Genomic DNA, 6,636 nt, shown 5'->3' with positions numbered 1-6,636 from the left:
TCTCTTTCAAAATTGGCTGTAAATTTTGAGGGTCACAGTTAAAACCTCATTCAATTTTATGTCTTATAAGGGTTATACTGAGTTCAATATTGTATAACTGTATTAATTCAACTGTGAACCTAAAATTTTATAGCCACTTTTGAAAGATGCTTCTCTTTCAAAATTGGCTGTAAATTTTGAGGGTCAAAGTTAAAACCTCATTCAATTTTATGTCTTATAAGGGTTATACTGAGTTCAATATTGTATAACTGTATTAATTTAACTGTGAACCTCAAAATTTACAGCTAATTTTGAAAGAGAAGCATCTTTGCTCTGGAAATTGTTATTGAATATGTTAATGCTGTAATGAAATGCTTCTAATCATGTGGTTATTAAATAATTAAAAAAAAATGAATAGAGGAAACAAAGTGGGGGAGTGGTTAGGGAGGTGGGGTGGATCTGAGAGGACCTGCGGAGGGAATCTGAATAAGATCAAAACAGAGTGTATGAAATTCTCAAAGAATCAATAAAACATTTTTTTGGTAAAAAAAATAATAATAACAATACATAATAAAATATTTTAAAAATGAAATGAATAACTATAAAATGAATAGACTATTATAAGTGAGCCTGGCTCTACTGAATTTTAATTCAGTACACAACAATTGCCACTTTAGCATGTGTCTGACATGTGATAACATCCATCATGTTATCACAGAGAAGCAGGCCCTTACCAGATGTAGTTACCTGATCTAATCAGAATTATCAGCCAAATTAAAGATTCTGTAGAAGGCACTGAGCCCTAGGTGTATTCTATTGTACCCATACAAAATGGACTGAGATACTTTTCTGTGAACTTACTTTGTTATTAATCTAGTTCCCAAATGGTATGGGATATGTGAAAGCACTAGGAAAACCATTAGATACTCTACAAAGTCAAGGAATTAAGTTCCATTTGCTGTTCACAGCACACCTTGTATAATCTATATCTTTTTTTTCTGTAGTTATTCTATCATCCATTCATCTACCTATCTATTATCTATCATCTACCTATCTGTCATCTATGTACTTACCTACATACTGTATTAGTTACTGTTCTCTAGAGAAATAGAATCAACGGAACCAATATTCTAGGAGATTTATTAGCTTGGTTTACACAATATTGTCTGGGTAGTCCAATATAGCTGTCTTTGTACTAGCTGCTCAGTCTACGATGAGACTGGATGCCCCAACAGTCCCAGTCTGATGCTGCAGACCAGGAGGATTCCTAGAGAGCCATTAATTTTGGTCCTCTGGGAGGCAGACAAAGCTGGGAAACATCAGTGAAAGCTGGTAACAGCATTGGTAGTGACAGCAAAAAAGGAGAGGAATTGGCCAACCAAAGACATGAAGGCAACCAGGGAAAAAACAAAAGCTTTTCTCTTGGGCTTCCTTTTATCTCTGTACTGGCAGAAGGTACCATCCACATGTAGAGTAGGCCTTCCCATTGCAGATAAACTCATCAGGATAATCTATCACACAGGCTTATGCTCAAAGGCTTATCTCATGGGTGATGCTAGATCTTGTCCAGTTGATAACCAATATTTACCATTGTTCTTATTTTTATTTATTTTTATATATTTATTTATTTACTTATTTGAGACAGAGACTTGCTAGGTAGCCCAGGTTCATCCCAAACTCTTGGGGAGCCTCCTGTATCGCTTCTCCAGTGCTACAAGCATGTCTGGTTATTCTAATGGTTTTTCTATAAACATCCTCTTCATCTCCAAAATAAGGATAGGTATATGCATATCCTTTTCAAATCTTTCCAGAAACAGTTTAAATTAATCTCTTCTATTATGTAGTTGGTCTTTCAGAGAAATTACCCAAACACCTTTGTAGTAATTTGTGTACCTACTGATCTGCAAGACTAGATTTTCATTCCTCAATGACAGGAAGGCAAATATCCTGCTAATCTTCAAATTTTATGACTCCAGGAGTCTCTTTGGCCCATACTAGACTTCAACAAATATGAAATTTGAAAACATGCTGATTTCTGTGTCCAAACACTTTTCATATTGGTTACAAAGTACATAGATTTATATATACTTAGTGCTATTTGTGTGAAGTGAAGCTTAATGTTGTCAGAAGCTGTTTCTAAAATAATTATTATCAAAATTAGATAACATATAAAGTTTCCCTGTGACATATTTTCTTTATTAGGTCAGTAAACCAGTAAGTTTGATTTATTCCTGAGAAGATTGAAATGATTCTGTGTGCAGCTATTTGTGTATGTAATTTTATTATGTTCTAATCTTCACAATAACCTTGCAGAACAGTCAGAATGGATGTTATCATTAGTATTCTTCAGGTGAGGAGAGTCACAGGGATGTGATGGATAACAATGGGAAGATTACTAGGGAGTATATCATAGATACTTTAAGAAAAGTAAAATTCATTTTCCTGGGCTAATAAGCAGCCAATGAAGCTTGAGTTTGGTGCAATGTTTCAAAACCCATGAGTTCACACTACTGAATTCCTAACTCTGAAATCCAGGTTTAGTACCCTGAAATCCAGAACCCCATTTAGCTATGAGAGGAACTTCAGCTATAGACTGGATTTGGATTTCCTGTCCTTTATTAAGGATAGATGCCAGTGGCAGGTGAGTTGAATGTCTTTTTTGATGGTGAGTCATAATGCTTGAAGGATTCTGAGAGCAAAATTTCTCCATTTTTCCCCTAATAATTATTCTGTATTCTTGTTGTCACTATGTGCCAGGTGATGGTCAAAGTATAGTCCTCTGAGGTTCAAACTACTAGTGTTATTCTCATTTTAGGAAAGAAGGAACTGAGGCGTTCAGATGCTAAGTAGTTTTAAGGTTATAGACCTGGCATTTGATCAGAAAATCTGTAGTAAACCAGATATTTTCAGTAGCATCAATTATGTTACAGTAGCTAGCAGCCAATTATTTTTAGCAATAATTTAAATTGTTTAATGGGAAAGAAAATCTTGTGTGCATATTATGTTTTGATATATTTTGAAGTATGAAACTTTGCTGATACCCTTCTCCACACAAGGTCTGTGGGGGAAACTTTTAGTTAGAATGATAAAAGAATAGCATAGTGATAATTTCTTTAATTTCTGTCTTTTACATAAATTAATTGAATACATTGAATAAGTACAGGATAACATCCATTCTCTCAAAGCTGTCTTAATTCGAGCTTTGAATCCAGGAAGCTGTTATCAGTGAGCAATATACGGAGGTGTTTTCAGAAGTACTTACTGAAGAGACTTCAGTTTCAAAACATTGAGAGAAACTTTTAACTTTAGACTAGGGAAGAATAATAGAATGAAGAGCAACAGAAAAATTTAGACACTTTTGTTCTTTGAAGCATATTCCCAGTGTTGCAAAAGAGCAGATGACTTGGTTTTGTTACATAGTAGAGATCAGAATTGCTTAGGCAATAGTTTTCAACTTGCACAGACAAAAATCAAAATAGCAAATTCAACCTTGACCTCTTGGTTCAGAAAATTGCTCTGACATACCTAACCTTTCCATAGTGTTGTGACATCTATGATTGTGGTATTTTAAATGTAGTTTGGGGTTGCTAAATTCCCACAAGAGGGATTCTTTTTCTTAATTCAAGTTTAAACATAGAATGTAAAAGTAGCTTCTTCACAGAAATGTTACCCTGTTGTTGCCATATCTTTATCTAGAGGGACAGAATTTGCCATGTGTTGTCAGGACAGGAAATCTGATAACTTTTGTTCAACTAAATGTCGATTCTTCTACCTAATCATGTATTTGTGAGTGAGAAACATAATGTTTATTGTCAGAAGCCACCAAGACTTTAGGATGGATTTTTACACAGCAAAGCCTAGGAAGGTATGACCAGCTCCAGGGATCCTTTCATCTCAGCCTCCTGACTACTTGGCACTAAAGACAGATGCAGCTTAATCTATGCTATTGTTTTATTACGGAACATTATAATATGCTTAATATCTTATAAAGTGAGCTTCTATCTTTATTCTTCTTTATTGAAGTTATATTAGCTTTCCATGAGTGTTTAAACTTGCAAGTTTTATATAGAATCATTTCATGTTCCCACTGAAATTCTGCTGAGACTTTAATTATAAATACATTAAATTTATAGATAAATTTGGAGAAAATTAATAGCTTTACCACATTAATGTGTAGCCTTTTATTAAATTTCCATTTGATTAACTTCAAGGCATTTATAAGTTCCTCTGTGAAAACCACATGCCTTTTTATTGGCTTAGCTCCTGCTTATTTCATATTTAGACTGACATTTTGAGTGGCATATTATTTTCTATTTTAATTTTAGTTGGTTTTAACTACATAAGGCACTGAACTCCACTGTAAAATATGCATATGTCGTTGAGGAAGATAAGAAAATATTAGAACTTCTATATACGCTTATATTTTAACTTTAATTTTTGGATGAGTGATTCCTTATGAGAATTGACAAAGGGAAGAGGAAGGGCCAAAGTTACAAAATGTCCTTTAAGGTCAGAAACCCAGTGACTTAAGGTTAGCTACTAGACCCTTCTTCTTTTTCAATGTATATTTTTATTGATTTTTTTGTACATTTCATACAAAGCATCTTAATCATCTTTATAACCTCTTCCTCCATTCACACGTTCCCCTGTACCCCTCCCCACCAGATTTCAGGCTTTCTGTCATATATATTAAGGTCCTACCTTTTAAGTTTCCATCATTATCCAGGAATACCAGCCTTGAGACTAAGTCTATAGTATATTTCTTGAGAAGGGGTATTACAAATAGGTACATTATGATTATACAATTATAATTGAATGTATATTGTTGTATTAAATAGATGTTGCATGTAACTTGCTTATGTTAACACAGTAAGTGGTACAGGCAAGGCCTGAGTATAGGCCCTCCAGCTCTTAGCCTCTACATTGTGTTGTATGTGAAGTGTAATTTTTGAAATGGAGTATTGGGGTTATAATATCTCTAAAATATGATTTGGGTTGTTTTTTAAAGATAAGAATTGTATCTAGTTTATGATTTTATTTCTCAGATTTTAGAGGAACCAATATTTTTGAGACTAGTGTTGTAAAAATGCTATTTAATTTTAAATTTTATCTTATATCTAGCAATTTCACTTCCTTCTTTTTATGATACAGTAATTTGTTCATTCTCTTGACTTTCTTTGCAGATCACTTTATCATCTACAAATGATGATAGTCTTATCTTTTGCTTCCAGTTCTTATCATTGGCAATTATTTTCCTTGTCATATTTTGTTGGCTAGTACCTTCATCACTGTATTGAACAATAGTGTTGGATAAAAGATATCTTTATCTTGATGAGTTTAAAGGTTCTTCAGTGAGTACCATCTAGCTATGTCTTTTAAGTAAATATTTTTGCATACTATAATACAAAACAATATTTGATTTTTAGATCTTCTAAAACACTTTGGATTTCCTGAGGAATATGATGTTGTTTGTTCCTTTCAATTACATCTGAGTTTATGCTAATACAGTGACTAAGGAGGGTCCTGTAGATGTCCCCAAATGGCCAAAGAATTAAAGGGTGGAAATTTTAACCTTACTCATGAACCTATAGGGAAAGGCAATGAGACTGGGGATTGATGAAATTCTTGGTTGGTAAACATGTGTAAGTGATGCCACTGAGGAATGTGGACCCTGTCTGCCTTCTCCCCTATATCATGCCCTGTGTATCCCCGGGTCAGCTGTTCCTGACTTGTCCCTTTGTAATAATACAGTATATGTAAGGAGACTTTCTTGCTGTATTCTCTGAGTCTTTCTAGCAAATATCAAACATTAGGTCATGGAAACTCCCTTATTAGAGCTCTCAGAATTATGAGTGGCCTGGGACTTGCAATATTTATCTGGACTGGAGATGTCTTTAGGGGTAAGCCTGTAAGTTATGGTATCTGCACTAACTCCAAGTTAGGGTTAAAACTGAACAGAATTTTGAGCACCCAGTTGGTATCCATAGAATCAGATGATTGGTGTGAGAAAACAAACAAACAAAATACCCTCACACATTTGGTGCCACATGTGGATTGAGTCAGATCAAGAGGCAAAAACATCTCATTTGCTTCCAGATTTTCTAGTTTTTCTTTTGTTTTTTCATTAAGTGAAAACTTTTATTAAATGCTTTTTTGACATCTGTTGAGATTTTTTTTCTCAGCTATCTTGCTATTTATGGTGAATTACACTGATTTGAGTTGTGGTCAATAAACCCATTTCTTGATCATCGTTACCTACTCACATTGTACCAATCTTAAGACATTTGAATTATTTGGTTAATAATTTATTAACCAAAAATTAGCATTTTCTCAACTGTGTTCAGAAGTGGAATAAGAAGGTTTATTTTCTTTTTCTTTTATAGTGTCCTTATCTAATTTTAAAATCAAGGCACCATGCTTCTAAGATGACTTGTATGATCTCCTTTTCTTTTTCTTGGAAATGCTTTCATAAGGTAAAGATTATTTACTTCTTAAGGTATCACTTCTCAACCTTCAAAGGACTATTTCAGCTCAGTGTCAGATATTTAATTAGCAAGGGTAATAGGAAATTTCTAGAGGGAGCTGATTTAGTCAGTTAAATATTCTCTATAATTCATCATAAGACAAATGAGTTTTGGGGTTTCACAACAGAACTTA

This window comes from Nannospalax galili, unplaced genomic scaffold (assembly GCF_000622305.1).
Source record: "Nannospalax galili isolate Female #2095 unplaced genomic scaffold, S.galili_v1.0 scaffold461, whole genome shotgun sequence".
In the NCBI taxonomy this organism is placed as follows: Eukaryota; Metazoa; Chordata; class Mammalia; order Rodentia; family Spalacidae; genus Nannospalax; species Nannospalax galili.
The sequence above is the reverse complement of the archived record's forward strand: the minus strand, read 5'-3'. Positions refer to the sequence as shown.